This window comes from Amblyomma maculatum, chromosome 1, assembly GCF_055883805.1.
Source record: "Amblyomma maculatum isolate TAMU_Amacu chromosome 1, ASM5588380v1, whole genome shotgun sequence".
Lineage (NCBI taxonomy): Eukaryota > Metazoa > Arthropoda > Arachnida > Ixodida > Ixodidae > Amblyomma > Amblyomma maculatum.
In genome coordinates this window covers 26,089,489-26,107,234 of record NC_139344.1, presented here as the reverse complement: position 1 = coordinate 26,107,234, position 17,746 = coordinate 26,089,489, and positions in this window count along the sequence as shown.

The following is a 17,746-nucleotide window of genomic DNA, read 5'->3' as shown; positions in this document are numbered from 1 at the left end:
ACAAGCTAAACAGAAAAGAAAAAAGATACGTATCGCGCGTTCACGTTTCCAGAAATGACGCCCCTTTTCCCATCCCTTGATAGCTGTTCAAGCTTCAAAATATATTCCCAGTAGTAGCTCTGAGCTTCCCGTTGCTTTGTCTTAGAAGTTCGCTCTTCTACATCACATTAACTGATTTGAAACTGCTATGAAGTGCTACCCAGTTCCGCTTCTAACACGGTTATATGTATTTCTGTGCGAACTGAATTTTTCAAATACACCCTGCTCAGTAGAAAACTGTGGTGACAACTCGGATCCGTATGACAAGCTTCGCGTTGTGGACCAGGCCCAAAGGGCGCCACCAAATACTGCAGCTCTGGAGTGAGGGTCAATACAATAAAGTTTCTTCCTGCTCCTCCTTGCCGATACACATACCACTAAACACTAGATGATTAAAAGCATAATAGCGCGGAATAGAGTTAAGTGCGTTTTCCTTCAGCGCCCCCTAAAAACACATTCGCGATATATGCACACCTAGTAGGGCAAGAAGAAATCAAAGAAATAAATTAATAGAGAAAAATATGCCGATAAAGTATAGTAGACAGGCAGGAAGAGCAACAAAACACGTTGCATCGTTGTATTTGAATACCAGTTCATATTTAAACTCGGGCAAATCCCGCAGGCATCTTGCTCTGTTTTGTCTATCCTAATTCTTACTAGATGCTTTATAGCCGGAAATAAAGCCGACAATGTTATGTCTTTTTTTTTTTATTTCTACTCATGCAACTAACCTAACGCTGCTTGTATCAGGACAGCGGGTGAAAGCAGCGTTTCAAAACCGAACCGATCTAGCAAATTGTTCCGTTCAAGCGGCTGGACCCGCGTGTGGTCAACCCCGATGCCGAATTCGCGTCATGTGCGGAGGGCTCAAGTGGCTCGGCAAGAAGGCCAACAAACTGTTCTTTCACCGAACGAAGGCAACGACAAACACCATTCGTATGCGGGTCAAGCTGGCCGCGCACCGTTTCGGCGGTGGCCAGCCGTCGCGCCTCGTCCCGCGGGTTCGGTCACCCGCTTTTTTCGCGCAGGTAGCTGCATGATCGCGGGCACCGAATGCCCGCCGTTCAGTTCCCGGGGGACCTGGCGCCGGACCGGTTCTCGTGGTGACCTTCTTTTACGCGTGGTGTTTATTCATGCCCGCAAGCACCCAGTGTGTAAAAAGTGAACCTTTCAGTTCATTTCTTCCTTTTATTTCCTTTCTTCGAGGCGTGGTTCCATTTCTAGACGCGCATTGCACTGCGGACGCTGCCATACATGCAGCTTTTGAGTTGTCATTTCTGCGGCCTCACATCTGACTATTTCTTTTTTTTTACTTTGTCATTACTCGCTTACTTTCCTTGCATCCTCCCTTTCAACTCACCGACCGGTACATCTGAAAAAGTTAACTGACTTGAATAACAGGTCTGCACGCAAATGTATTTGGCGGGTGGTCTCCCTGGAGCCCGTGCAAAAACGCCGTGTTTAGAGCTTTGCGTAAGCAGGGATTCACTAGAAAAACTGGGCAACAAGGGCCACCATTCCGCTCCTTGCCTGTTCCGTGTGTAGTCACGACCTATAAAGGACAACTCGGGGCCTTTTTTCGACATTCGTGCATTCTGACAAAACTGTAGGCTTTTCCCTTTTTACTGCAAGCTTTCCTTTCCACTATTATGCAGTCTACGAATTTAGAAGCCGTGCGATAGTTCCTTCGGGCGCTAGTCGATATCAAAACGTGCTGTTACTTTTTCTTCTTCTTTAGCCCCAGTTCACTGCAGCTCTGCTGGCAACGCTGCATTTTCGACATCACAAACATCATATAACCACGTTACTCCCTGCTCCCCGCGTGAACAACTGATTTTGAGGCCTGCATTAGGCTATATCATAGCCCTTATATGAAAAAAATGTTCCAATTTTCAGTCTCTGTTTTGACCATTCAACTCGCGGGTTTATGTTTTTCCAATACTGTAGGTGACGTCATCGATTCATCAATCAGAACGTTGTTTCCGGTCGCGAAATAAGTTTTGCTTTCGAATTTGTTTTCGCTTTTCAAAAGGAGTTCTTCATAAACTTTTGAAGAAAAAAAAATGCATGTTATGTCGGAGGTAGGGGACCCCAAGGAATATGTGATGGAATTAACTCAAATGATAAAAAAACCACCGGAGCTGCACGCAGACGGCTCTGCGTTGTGTTGCGGCTTGTTGAGACTTGCAAACAGCTCAGCAAAGTTACATTGAGGTTTCTTGCATTTTGATCATAAAAATGTTCGAGTTTTCTATTCACCGGACATCGGGAAAAAAGTAAAGGGTATGAGACCTGTGTGCTGCTTCTTCAAATTGTTGCTGTCAGCGTTTTGCTTTTGATGGGGTTCCTAAACCGTTCAGGGAAATCGCGGCGCTTTTCCAACTAATAGTTTTCTGACATGTGGAGCCTCATAGCGTTTCAAAGTTTGTTATCATTTAAAACTGGCTAACACTCAGAAACACTCGAGTGTCGCAAAAAATATAGTTGAAAGTTTTTCTTTGTTTCTTCAGCTGCGCCGACTTTAAGTGCAGGAACAGTGTATAATTAGTGTAACTCTGTTGCGACGAGCTGCAGTGTGGGGTATAGCTAGAATGACTACTTTTTGGTAACACTGTATATTGCAATAAAGGTACGGAATCAATGAGAGAGTTGCTTATTAGCTCTGAGCGCCGAGCTAAATTCCTAGTAGTCTTTTACATTGCGCACTGGCGCACTTATTTTTGAACGTTGTAAACGTCGAAGTAAAACAAAAAAGAGCAGGTGATGGAAACATTTATCAAGAGTAAGACGACAACGCGACGAAGCTCAATGCTTCCAAAATTATTAATGCAGAATTAAGGGCTATTACCAATTCAGCTGAGATGTGCCGTTGTTCTTGAAAAAGAATTTGTATAGAATTGATTAAAATGTTGAAAGATTAGTAAGAGAAAAAGGTTTAAACTGCCGTTTCCTAGGGGGAAAAAAAAAAAGTGCTTCGCGGCCGGGACCGAACATGGGTCACGGAGTTCGAAAGTCACCAGGGCTGTTCCCTAACGAAAATCGGAACAACAATTAAAAATATTATATCGGTATTCTAAATTCCTGCACTCTTCGAACGTTCCTGCTCCGATCTGCGTCATTGCTTTATTTCGGTTTCTAGCTAGGAAGAACCGAGAGCACAAGCGATGCGCCGCATTGCAAACGACCGTATCGAAAGGAGCAAACAAAAAGTGACTAATGCGAAGCAACTTCGCTTGCAACCAATGATGAATTCTCTCGTTAGCGTGAGATCCTCCATATTTCCATGAAGCACTTGACTATAAGTGAGAGGGCTTGAGGTTTTGAAAAACCACGAGTTTCGTATCGCGCGGAACGTAAGAGGCCCAATTACTCGTGCGCAAGTATACGTCACGAAAACGGATGAACGTGTCAAACAAGGGGCGTAAAATTGCCCGCAGCATGGCTTTACGTGCAATGAATCAGACAGCGTCGGGGTTTCGGACGTCTAATGCGCTTATGGAGGTGGAATGCAAATGATATGGACCCCGAGTGTTGGTGCTAGGCCCATTGCCTCCGCTTTTTTACTTGGCTCTCTTTATTACACAGCTATCACTACGTCATTCAAAACGTACCGTCAGCTATCGCAACATACGCGGGCATATTTTCCTCACAGACGCCACTTACTGGGCAGATCCAAGAGACTTCGCCGTCATATGCTACTCCGTGAGGCAATCCGCACCAGGTCCCTTGATTAACAAGCTCCTTGAACCCTTTCCAGCCTGGTTTTCGTAATTGGACCATTCTTCCAGATTACAGCGCTCTTTCTCGATTATCTAAGGCTGTTCAGCGTGCCAGGACGGTAAGCGCGATTGCTCCATGGCGGCGAGATAACCGAGCTGCAGGCACAATTACTTGCGTGGCGTCTGATGTGGGAAATGATGCAACCTGGGAGCGGTACGTGCTCAAGCTGCACGGTAACAGCATCGCCATTTTTTCTGGCGTATTACTGCCGCCTGATTTGAATAAACCTTTGGGCGCCATTATTAACGGATCTATCGCTAATAGGCGGCTTCACGGAAGCAGCATATTTGTACTTGGTCAGTACAATGTTTGAATTTCACGAGAATCAAAAAGGGGCCTTTAGTATAGCCCTGTTTTTGCGCGTAATCAGATAATTGTTTGCAGACTGTCTTCTTTTTGTTTACTCCGGTTGGTGAACGTTCGGTAAGCTTCATAGCTGGTTGTTTTAGTGTCTCTCTAAAGTTACTTTTCTTGCTCGTGCTTCCTTACCAACGATTACCACGCGGAACCAGCAGAAAAACACACACGCTCCATCCATATTGCACCACCTCCTCAGCCAATTCGAATATAGTTAAGATGCGATTACAAAAGTAATCGAGGGTTTGGAATTACCTCAATCTGTGAAAACGCTTAAACGTGACGCTGCGAGAAAAATGAAAGAAAGAAATGTAATTTGCTTGCTCAGAATGGTCGACAAATGCTGGAGAAATCCGGTATTTTTCCGTAGCCTCGGTTGCATGCGTACGGAGTGTATGGGGCGCCTTAAGGTGCTTCTCTGTGAGACAAGGGTTCCCATAATCCCCGTGCGTTTATCCGCGAAAAAAAAAAAAAAAGGAAGGAAAGACGGCACCAAGACGTGTCCGCATGAATGCCAGGGCCAACGAAGGGCGAAATATGTAAGATTGAAAAAAGCGACAGGTGTCAGCAGTTTTTATGTTTCAAGGAGGGATTCGGGCCGTCCTTCTTGTAGCCCCGTTCGGAGCAAGTGCTTTCGCCGGGCGTTAATCAGTGGCGCGCAACAGGCGCCTTGAGCGTATCATTCCCGCTGCTAATACCCGACGCCGGGAGGCATTGCCCAGTTCAATACGGCCCCGCAAGGAAAGAGTTCCGCGAAAACATGTCACGCGCGCCGCCGTTATGCAAATAGACAGGAGGCAGCTGGATCCAAAGAACGGAGGAACCCAGTGGGTGTCGGAGAGCCGCCTCGCACTCTCGATGCACTGCGCGACCGTTTCGCGCCTGTGTACACACGATCCGCAAAAGGGATCCGCTGAGCGAAGTTGCCAGTCAAGGATGCCGGGGTGGTTGTCTGGAGAACCCGCGGGTCTCCGGAGAGCCCCATTACGCAGCGGCGACCGTTTCAGAGCGTCTGGGCATCGTCGAGAGTGAGGTGCGACAATAAACGACCCACGAAAAGTCTCGCCTTCGGGTCTCCGAGCACCCTAAAACAATGAAACATGTACCAACCGTCGTAAAGGGGCCCAAGGTGGCCAGCTTGGGACGACGGGGCAGCGTTCAACGAGAGACCGCCATGTGGCACTGAGAAAGCGGCTTATGAAACCGAAAAACCTTGCGCCATTTCCACGTCGTTTTCTTGTTTTACTTGAATGCGTCCTGGATGCGCCAAGGTCCTCTCTTCCCCCCTCTCACGGTTTGTGTGCCTCGTCACAGAAGGTTCATCTCTGGCGCCGTGCAATTAAGAAGCACGCGAGTGAACCCGGAGCACCCCTGGTATCCTTGCACTGGAAAGTATAGTTGGAATACCGCAGCCCGTGTTCACAGAACGTAAGCATTTTTGGGTTTTAAATGTCCCAGGAAACGCCATTGAACAGTAGGTGCCGATGAAGCACAGGGTGGAAAAAGTACCCATAATGAATTTAGGTACAATGTCTAGATGGCTGGCTCTCACCTGAACGAGAAGAGTTGCGCAATTGGCCATAAAACTTTTACAACGACAATTACTTCACCGCTCTACAAGCACTCGGGAGAAAGCCGTGGAAGAAAAAAAAAAAAAGGAAACCAATTCTATGCTGGGCTTCTCACTCTGAAGACGATACTGCTTTCATGGCCAAAGCGCGTACTTCGAAAGTATCCAGTCTTTGTTCTCTCGATTCCCACGGTAAAAACATTCTTAGCTGCTTTTCTTTTTTCATTCATTATACCAGGCTGCTTTGAAAAACCTAGCTACTACTCCTCCTGACATCTCCTGTTGCCATTAAAATATGTATCTCTCTCTAGCTACTACTTCTGAAGCTTCCTTCCGAATGTATACACTAAGCTGTACTGGCAGAGTAGACGAATGCAACTGGTGCGGCGTTTCACCTTATACGTTTTGATATGCACGCTAACGTCGTCAGGGTTTTATCGTTTTCCCCAAATTGCGCTATAGCCAAAGTAGGTACGATGGAGGCAGGAGGCGGGAATGGACGATCCGCCAGACTCTGCCGGTAATCCTTAAACGTATAGTTTCCGCTCGCATCATTGCAAGAATGATAACTTTATTAAATCGTTCGGCAATGATCTGCTCAGATGAGGACAAACGAATAACACCTTTTTTTGACAGCTTATATTTATGATAATTTATTTGATCGAAAGCGAAGCCGAGCTAAAAATGTCCCCTTTCCTTTCCTGGGCCTGGTTATGGTTGACAATGACACCAAGGACACCATGAGATGAGTGTGTTATGACGTGTTTTTTGCCGACCTGCTCTCTTGGACGTGGACTTTATTTCGTACATTGTTTCAGCTTTTACAGAAAGCCAAGACTGAATAAAGCTATTTTCTTCCTTGACATTATTAATATGTAATACTAACCCTAAATATTAATATATGCCGGGCACCATTCCAGACAAGTCCTCATGTTTGGAGATCGGCCCTTGGTAGTTAGGGCGCAGAAGAAGGGAAGCTAGCAAAGACATGTTCCTAAAATCCTTCCAGCTTTATACTCGGAGCAGAAAAATTGCCTTTCAAACCTAGAGGTGTGCAAACATGTCAGAATGCTTTTGTTGAGGTACAAATTTCTACATGTGCTGCAATGACAGGCAGTGGCGTCGCAAGGACCGGCTTCAGCCAATACTGTAACTATACCCCCCCCCCCCCCCCTTCACTTTTTTCTATAGTGCACGGCACTATCGAATTGATCTGCTTTAATGTTAAACTTGCCCTCTACCATACTATAGCGCATACAAAGTAAACAATACCTTGAAGAACCTGCTCAGTGTCTATATTTGCACGCGCCACACCCAGAAATCTTGAATCATATGCGGGGCAGAGCTTTTTCAACATATTTTTTTATGTCTTGCATAACACCCACATAATAATCAATAGCATGTGCGCAGATTTTCCATCGGCAGGCTCCTAGTTTTTGCTGTTGATTTTCTAAAACGCTCACCACTGGTTTTCTATGGCAGTCTTAACCACTCGTTCAGAGCGCGGAACAAACATCGCAAGCAAAATTTTGCGAGGAATGGAAAGCTTATATCATTTCTCTGTATGCGTTCATAAACGGATGTTTAATATTCTGCAGCTACTTCACAATTATTGAAAACAAAAAAAAGCATTTCGTGAGTACACTGTAACAGTCTTAGTTACTCGCTGTCAGAACCAGGTCAAACTTCAGCAGCAACTTTTTGCTGCTCATGAGTAGCATAACACATTCTCATAAACATATGCGCAACAACACCTTACAGTATTTCACAGTAGTCTCAACATTTCTTTATTTAAGTTTGATTTTCGATACCCTCAAGTGCCGATGCATTGGAGGGGGAGTGGGAAACAACAAATTAAAGTAGGTAAAACGCGGCAAATCTACATAGGTTGTCTTTGAGATAATACAATAGTAAAAGAGAGAACATAGAAGATATAAAAAACCACAATAGTTACAAATAATATCAAATGAAGAACCATAAAGAAACAAAAAAGAAAACAGCCAAGAATAACTAACACGTATCATCACATAAAATGAGCTTCGGCGCAGACTAGCGATTAACCGCATAATCAGCTATGCAGGCCACAGCTGCGGGAAGATTGTTTCAACCTTTAGATGTGCGAGGAAATGCAAAAACGTGTTCGTATAGCAAAGCATAGACTCTGCCTTGAATTGATGATCACGTGAAAAGAGAGATAGGTGTGTGTTGGGAATAAGACATCGGTGTAGTGACTGGTGGTAATAAAGTTTATGAAAAGTTGGGGGTTTAATAAGCATTGCTTAAACGTATCCGATACAAGCGAAAGTTATGAGAGTAGCAACAGCAATTCCGGTAACACTGCCTTTTCAACCCGTGAACTTATTTTCTTATTTTTTTTATTTTACGTGTGGTTTCAGGGAAAGGAAGGTGCCGTATACTTTTCGGTGGACGCCACGGAATGGTGGACACCTACACCTAATCAGGCCATGATCACGTTTTCATACTTTTCTTTTATGTTAGGTTTAGGGAAATGTAGGTATAATATACCTTTGGGTGGACACCACGGAATTGTGGACACCTACACTTATCAAGTCAATGTCATTATCACGTTTTGAAGGTCAAGAATTCGGAGGTTTTGAGGAACGGACTGCGCCGTATATTCATAGCCGAACTTTGTCGTCTGGCTCATTGAAGGTACATTGCATGTCCACGCTGACATTTTATATTGGCTTATAGGAAAGGAAAGTCACATCATCTGTCACAGATTCTCCGTGGACACCTGCATCACATAGCGAACCCCACCGTTCCTCGGCTCGAAGGTCAAATCTGGCCCGCCGATGACCTTGGCTCCTGCTAGCAAAATAAAGCCTTCGGTTTAAAAAGGCATAAGAGCAAACTTAATTCCTAATTTGCGATAGAGAAGGCAAGAAAAGATTAGTTTTTGTTGCTTTAACACTAGCGGTCCCGTTATATTTATAAAGGATAAAACGAACTGTGTTATTCTGAATAAACTCTAATGCAGCGTTAAGGGTATGCCATGGTGAGGATCCCAAATGGGGGCAGCAAATTCCAATTTTTGAAGGATAAGTGTTTTATAAAGTAGTAATTTTTGAGAAGCGAGGGCTTTGCTAAAATTTCGACGTTAATAGCCTAACGTGCTGTTTGCGCTGCTAATACTTAGTTCGATGTGCGCTTTCCAGGTCAGTGGGAGGATATAAACAAGCCAAATGCAGGTGTGATATTAAGAATTCAATTGAAATACTCTCTAGAATGGAGGCAGAGGGAGCATTATTATGTCTCGAAACTTTCACTGAAGCGCACTTCCGTGGATTTAACTGCATTTCCTATTTATTGCACCAAATACTGATGCTATAAATGTCAGACTGTGCACAGTGTTTGTCATCGGCATTAATTCCGCGATGTACAACAAAGTCATCCGCGCATAATTGTAAGCTAGAAAATCCCAATTAGGCAAATCATTGATTTATATTAGAAACAGAAGTGGGCCTTCTAACGAACCTTGGGGGACACCTGAAGTTACTTCATATATGGGGAAATTTTCTTTAAGCGTTACGTATTGCGAACGACTATTAAGAAAACATATTAACCAGAATGGGACATCATTACCTAGGTTTGGGGCCGACAGTTTAAGTATAAGTAGTTCATGATTTACTTTTTCATTGGCCTTTGCAAAATCGAGGAATACGCAATCAGCCTGTTAACTTTTATCGAGAGTAGCATGCAGGAAAGTGCAAAAAGACATAGTCGTGTTTTACAAGGAAACGTTCACCGAGAACCGTACTGTACAGAAGTGAAAAAAAAAAAAAATGGGTTCTAAAAAGCTGAGTAAGTTTGGAAACAAAATCTGTTCCATTAGTTTGCGGAATGCTTGTTAAGGGAATTAGTAAGTAGTTCAGATGTTTTACTTGATCTACATAACGGAACCACTTTCCTTATTTTCCAGTCCAGCCCGAGGGCATTGTTTCGTTCTGTAGTGACTGTTAATAAAGTAAAAAGAAGAAGCGATGAGTTTATCTTGGCTTACTTCAAGTACTTAAACTTCATATCGTGAACACGACATGATGACTGAAATTTTCGATGAATCTAATATTTTCGCAATAGTACCAGAGAGGTCAAAAGTGAGAAACTTACAACAATATGGGTAGCGTTGCACAATGCATTTTGTATTCATATTAGCTGAGAAAAAGCTGAATGAATATGCATTGTTGAACACTACTGGGCAACCACCAGGATGGACAGGCTCATCAAATTCTTCATGAAGCTTTTCCCATTATTTTCGTTAGGGGTCACAGCATTCCAGAATCTCCTTAAGTTATTTATTGACATGTCAGACAAGGTGACATTAAAGAAGGAAACTTTAGTGTTTCGTATCCCTTTCGAGTAATGGATAAAAGTTTAAAATAATGATTACCAGTGGTTACTTCGGTTGCTTGCCTTTGCTGAACGACAAACTCGCTTCTTTTTATACTGAAGACGTTTCAGTTTGTTATTAAACATCGGAGTATTTGTATTAAATTGATGCATCTAACAGGTACATGCGCATCTGTAAGTTTTTGCCTTTGGTTCTGAACAACACTCAGTCCTCTTGTACGCTTCGTAGCTTGAAATCTTTTAAAGCATGTTCAAATAGCTGCATAGTTTTTCGTTGATGACATTTATTCTTCTTTGCAATAGTCGCGAATGGCTTGCGCGAAAATACACGCTCTCTCAGAACGAGCACATCTTGGTGTCCCAGAAAGCTGGACTTACGTGGAGGAAGGATACGAAAAATCAAACCAGTTTCGGTGGCGGCGAAACGAACAGGCGTCCGTGTGCTGTGCGATCTCAGCGCACGTTAAAGATTTAAATTACTCAGTAGCCCTCCATTACGGCTCCTCTTTCTCTCTTTCCACTTTCACTCCAACCTTCCTCCCTTCCCTTACGGCGCGGTTCAGGCGTCCACAGAAACAAGTCTGACAGATACGGCGCCTTTCCCTTCCTGTGAACCAGTTATTATTATTATTATTATTATTATTGTTATTATTATTATTATTATTATTATTATTATTATTATTATTATTATTATTATTATTATTATTATTATTATTATTATTATTATTATTATTATTATTATTATTATTATTATTATTATTTCTGAACATAGGAACCCTGATGTAGATATAAATACAGCGATGGCTTAGTTCAGTTCGGTTTACATTGCGTAACATCCCAAAGCGACACCAGCTATGAGGGACGCCGTAGTGGAATGCTTCGGCAAACTCTGACCACAGATAAACGCAACAATGCTCTGCAGACAGGGATGAATTAATGGAGCGAGTGACACTGTTAAAAGGAGCACAACAAATTAATGGTAAATAATTTCATAATTTTTTAGTATTTTACAAGCTTACAGCGATACGATAATAATATGGCTAGGAAGAGTTAAAACGGCATCTAGTCTAATTGTCCAATGTGCTAAAAACTCCAATGTGCAGAAAAACTTTATTGATATCCCCGGATAACAGAACGTTAACCATTGTTCTACTAATTCGAGCAATCTTCGAGCCTTTGAAATCATATATTTTTAACGTGCAGCAATGATGACGGACAACTTTGTTGCTGATAGCACAAGGCCCACTAGGACCATATATGGCAGAATCACGACTAAAATTATAGCTGTATGACTGACGAAGAATAAATAAGGAACGATTCGAGACAAGTTACGCAGGTACTGGGAAAAAGCTAAAGTAAATTTGATAGGTAAGTTACAAATATCTAATTTTTCAAACATCTTCAGAACATTATCGATTCTATAATCAAGGACTTCCAGCTAATCGATCATACATGCACGCTCTGAAAACGTTAAAAGAGCTGTGTGTTTGTGTATGTGTGTGTGTGTGTTGGGGGGGGGGGGGGTGCATGTGCGTGTGCGCCGAATTAAACACGTCTGAACCCATAATGTCCATTCAATTCACTGAAAATTACTGAAGACAAGTGCAATAAAAGGCAAGGTAGAGGTGGAGGAAAGGATCAGGAACTCAGTTTTTGGTCAAAATTTTTTTAAAGACATAGAAAAGCACCGAAGACGTTTATGAGGGTATGATTTTGTGCATAGCCATAATGCACCTTTCTACCAGGCTGTAAAGTTTTGGCTCAAGGGTCTAAACGGGGTAGAGGTTAAATTGAAAAAGATCTTCCTTCAAAGCAGTCTATGGCAGCATTTTCAGAGAAAGCGTGTTGTGATGTGGAAGCCATGAGATAGAAAAATCATCAGTGCAAGAGCTCATGAATCAGGCATATTTTTACCACTATTTCTCTAGCCTTACCAGCTTTCTGCAGCACTGCTAAAAGCAGGGGCAACTTTTCTCAATTAAGGACATGCGCACACTGCAATAGACATGCTCCCCCCCTCTCCCAATTGAGGAGGGGGGAGCGGGGGGGGGGGGGAGGTAAAGGAGCCTAATTGCCTATTATAATACGCATGGTCCAGATTGGGCCGGGGCGCCCCTGCTTTTCCCAGTGCTGCAAACAGCCTGTGAGGCGGAGTATAGTGTCATTCTCGATGTTTGATGGGGTCAAAGATCAGTCGGCGGCGAATGCCACGAATGGTGGCGCCTGATCAGAAGAAATGAAGCTAGCAGTATAGATACGAGTTTTTGACATTATTAGAAAAAAATCTGGAGTCTTGTATGCACGAAGATGCCTGGTACGGCGGAATCGGTCATTGGCTACTTGCGGCCAAAAAGTAGCAATCGTGCCAACAAGGAGACTGTATCGGGACATTCAGAATCAATTGGCAGACATATAGTAAGATCCGAACTTTAGAAATTAAAAGACATGCTTCAAGGTATTCCTTGTGCCCTATTTGATACCCTGGGCTTAATTTTTACTAACGTAATCAAGGCATCGTTTTTAACACATGAAAATGCTCCTGCTCAAGGGGCATGTGTGGCGAGTCCATGGTTTCATGGAGCCCATAGAGTCCATAAAACAAATAAGCAGGTCGATTTTACCTGCTGCCCAATATTCTCAAGATTTCCGCTGAAGCATTATTTACCACAGACATACCAGGAAGGCCAATTGTTTCTAACAACAATGCGCCCACACAAAACCGGTCAATGTTTCTAAATCATCATCATCATTATTATCAGCCTGACTATACCCACTGCAGAGCGAAGACCTCTCCCATATTCGTCCAATTAACCTGCTCCTGTGCTAGCTGCATCCACTTGACCCCCGCGAACTTCTTAACCTCCTCCGTCCACCAAACTTTCTGCCGCCCCCTGCTACGCTTTCCTTCTCTTGGAATCCAGTTTGTTACCCTAAGCGACCATCGGTTATCCTTTCTTCGCGCTATATGTCCTGTCCATGCCCATTTCTTCTTCTTTATTTCCACTAGATTTTCAGTGACGAATTATTTCTGTGACCCACTCTGCACGTTTCCTATCTCTTAACGTTATCCCTACCATTTTTCTTTCCATAGCCCTCTGAGTTGACCTCAACTTAAGTAGAACCCTCTTGGTTAGCCTCCACGTTTCAGCCCCATAGGTAAGTACGGGTAAGAAGCAACTGTTGTATACTTTCCTCTTCAGCGATACCGGTACGCTGCTAGGCATAATCTGCGAGGGCTTGCCAAATGCGCTCCATCCCAATCTTATTCTCCTTGTTATTTGCCATTCATGGTCCAAATCTGCGGTTAATACCTGTCCTAAGAAGACATATTCGTCTACTACTTCCAGTGCATCGCAACCTAACGTAAACTGCTGTTCCTTCCCGAGGCTGTTTTACATTACCTTACTTAGTCTTCTGCATATTGATTTTCAAGCCTACCTTTCTACTTTTCCTGTCTAGGTCATCATTATTTGCAGTTCATCCCCCGAGTTGCTAAGCAAGGCAATCTCATCAGCAAATCGCAGATTACTGAGGTATCCTCCATTTACCTTTATCCCTAACTGCTCCCATTCCAAGTCTCTGAATACTTCTAAGCAAGCTGTGAATAGTACTGGGGAGATCATGTCTCCTTGCCTAACACCTTTCTTTAAAGGAATTTCGTTACTTTCTTTATGCAGCAAAATCCCCACCTAGTAGACCTCCCCACCCAGCTTCCTTCTTTTGTGCACGACACACTTCATTTTCTCCGAATAATTGAGGTTATTAATAACACGACCAACCTTTCAGATGACTGTATACTTGTCACACTTGTTGTCATAGCTCTATACATTAATATTCTTATCGATGAAAGTATCGATACCCTCTCTCACACAGGATCACCGGCTCCAGGCTGAGAAATACATACCGAAGAAACATTTCTTCACTCCTTGACCTACCTTCTGCTTACCCACCCTCCTCTCTCTCCCACCCCAGCTTTACTTCTTCGGAAGCAAAAATGAAGAGGCGTCCGTGTGCTGTGCGTTGTCAGCGCACATTAAATATCCCCAGGTGGTCGAAATTACTCCGTAGCCCTCCACTACAGCTCCTCTTTCTCTCTTTCCAATTTCACTCCCACCTTCCTCCCTTCCCTTACGGTGCGGTCCAGGTGTCCACAGAAACAAGTGTGACAGATACTGCGCCTTTCCCTTCCTGTGAACCAACTATTACCACTGATGATCGGGCTGCCCAAACGAAGACAAGTCTACCTTTCGAAACGTTGGCTCCACTTGCCAACTGAGGCTCCCCTCCCCCCCCCCCTCCCCCCTCCCCCTTTTATCCTTGTTCAGCGCCTCTTCCATACCATGTAACCATCTTCTTTCTCTCATGCTACTCTGAATCAATGGTTAATACGACCACTGGGCCGCGCCTTAGTGATGTGTTCCAATCTTTGATACATGCGCTGTCATAATTCTACATCCGCAGATACGGGCTGTAGCTCTGCCTTCCTCTGATTGTACTGATTGCATGGCCAGTAAAAAAGCTAAATGAGTAAATAATTAATTCCAGGACTGCACAACAAATACAGGAATTAAAGGATTAAAGTAAGTTAGATAGTGACCTGCGTTGTTAACACAGCGCTGTTAAGGAGTTTTTCACTGTTTTGGCATTTTAAGCCAGAAACATCTGGTTAAGTTAGTTAGTAACAACTTTTATTTGCAAGAAAATTAAAGAAGATCCCCAGGGGTTACTTGTCTAGCAGTCTACGGGACTGGACATTGCAAACAGCTCTCTCCAGTATCCCTTTTTGGCTATCAGGTTTATATAGCATCCCATAGGGCAGCCTCTCACGAGAACGGGGTATTGTCATAGACTAGAGGCAATTCCACGGTGTGTGAGGATGGCGTTGGACCGCACAAGATGTGGAGAAAAGCGGGTGGGGGAGGGGAGGTCAAGGTAGGTTGGTACCGTCTTTGCCAAAAGTAACCAGGTTGCTCTGAAGGCTGGCGAGCAAGCGCGCGGCCGTGTGGCGGCGTTGCGCTTGCTGTGGCTTATCGGTGCTCTTCTGCTCCGAGGGTACAACAGCTGACGTAACTTTGCACCCTCAGTCTCGCCCGTTGGATGATAAAAACTAGGCGCGTATGATGTGCGGGCTGCGATTTCACGTGTGCGAAGCTTGGCTGCGCCTAGCGAGGGCGCTCAGTATAGCGACGGGGCTATTCGCTCTTCTCGGCAACTGCCCTGAAGCAGATATTATGTCGCGTTACTCGCTACGTGCTTATGTTCTGTAATCCGCTGCTGAAACGCACCAGCAGAATTGCGTTTTCCTGCGTGTTTGATGCGCCTGTACATTAAAGAATGATAACGCACCTTGAAATTTCAATATGCTTTCTCCAAGGTGCCTTGCGTACTGCCACTTTACGGGCAGTAACTTCAGTGCAAAGATAAGGGAAAGCTAGTGAACCCTTTCAAGCCACCTTATCTCTCTTGTAGGCTTGCAAAATTGTGTTAGCTCCTTGGGGAGGCAGCTTATAAATAAGTGCAATGATTGATTCTAACAAATTCTTGCATTTGCGTGTAGGTATGTTTTGGTTTAAGTAATGAACTATAATGAAATCTTCCTCGCACTTAGCACAGGAGTGCTTTCTCGTTCGCGGAACCCTTATTTCAGAGCAACACTGTCTGGCAAATCTAGCACATAATCGTCCTAGAAACGAACAAGGGCTCATAGTGTCTACTATCACCTGCTTTTCTGTTTTCCGCAGTTGCCGAGAAGAGCGAATAGCCCCGTCGCTATACGGAGCGCCCTCGCTGGGCACAACCAGGCTTCACAGGCGTGAAATCGCAGTCCGCACATCATACGTACGCGCCTAGTTTTTATCATCCAATGGGCGAGACTGAGGGTTTGAATTTATGTCAGCTGGGTTACCCTCGGAGCTAAAGAGCACCGATTAGCCACAGCAAGCGCAACGCCGCCACACTGCCGCGCGCTTGCTCCGCCAGCATTCGGAGCAGCCTGGTTACTTTCGGCAAAGACGGTACCTATGAAAGAGTTCAATACCGTAGCAGTCTGGGCGTGTTGGTTATTCATGATAGAAAAATACAGCGCAGAGAAGGACGAGGACAAAATGAAAACACATAGGACACACGAGCGCTGACTTGCAACAGTTTATTTCGAGCCTCAGAGCCTTATTATACAGATGAAAACATCCAACATCATACATGCGCAGTAGGCGATACATTCATATCTTGCCTTAAGTATATCAACTCCTTACGAGTAAGAGCGATAGATACTTCAGGAAATGTAAACTAAACTGTAATGACGAAAATGTAAACCAACACGATCGAGATGAAGTGTCCGTGTGCCATCCTGACTACCAACAATGCCATGTTATCGCGAAAAACCGATGTCAACTGACTCGTGAGATTATAGAAGCCGAAATAATAGATCGGGTGGGTGGGTCTTGCGTAGCCAAGCCTTCTATCGCTCTTACTCGTGAGGAGTTGATATACTTAAGACAAGATATGAATGTATCGCCTACTGCGCATGTATGATGTTGGGTGTTTCATCTGTATAATAAGGCTCTGAGGCTCGAAATAAACTGTTGCAAGTCAGCGCTCGTGTGTCCTACGTGTTTTCATTTTGTCCTCGTCCTTCTCTGCGCTGTATTTTTCCACTATGAAAGAGGTAGAGTGAAGAGGAGGAGTGAAGAAAGTTCAATGTTTCCAATGGGCAGCTGCTGTACCATAAGTTCAGGGCTCTAGTATCCTGTGTCCCCCTTCGGCCCCAGTCGACCTGCCAAAGCTAGTCATTCGGTTCCGAACTAGTCACCTCGGCATCCCATTGAGCCGGAGTGTTGTGTCTGCAGTGGTTCACAGTTGTGGACCTCACATTAATATTTTATTATTATTTAATGTTTGGTGAGGAGGTGAGACGATGTGGCGGTGGTGTTTTGGTAGGAACAACATATAGTTTTGGCTCAGGCGAGCTATTATTGAGGTTGCTTGTATTATGGCATAGGTGCGCAATTACTAGCAGGAAGCAAAAAAAAAAATTGCTCAGCATCCTTATTATGTTTCATTTTCACAAAGATCAAAGTGGGCATCTGCCCCTTGTGGTAGCACAGAATACAAGCAAATGCTTAAACATGACCTCAGAGCTGAATAATGACCTCTTTTTCAGTAAATGTTTTTCTTTTTTTCTAAATTTGGTCTTCAAAACAAGGATCCTTTCAGGAAGAAATTTTAAGCTGTGGCGGAAGTTGAGAATCTTACACAGTCGTTTATTAATAAATAACTACCAGTTAATATATAACATTGCAACTGACTCATTCAGGTGGTCTGGAAGAATTTCTAATTGGTAGAAGCGAATGAGACGATGTCACCAGTACATAAAACGAAAAAACGAAAGCGCCATAGTCTAAATAGATCTGCAGGGCCAGGAAATGCGCACCTCGGGCTCCCAGCAAGTGTAGTGCGAACACAACGCATTGGGGCGACGTGTTGCCATGACGGCCATTATATTGTGGCATTCAAAATTCCTCGTCGCTCAGCACATGATGAAGGATCGTTAAGGTCCACTACGTAGTCGTTTTTGAAAGCAACGAATCAAAACAAATTTAGTTAATATGTCGTATTTTAATTAGTTTCATA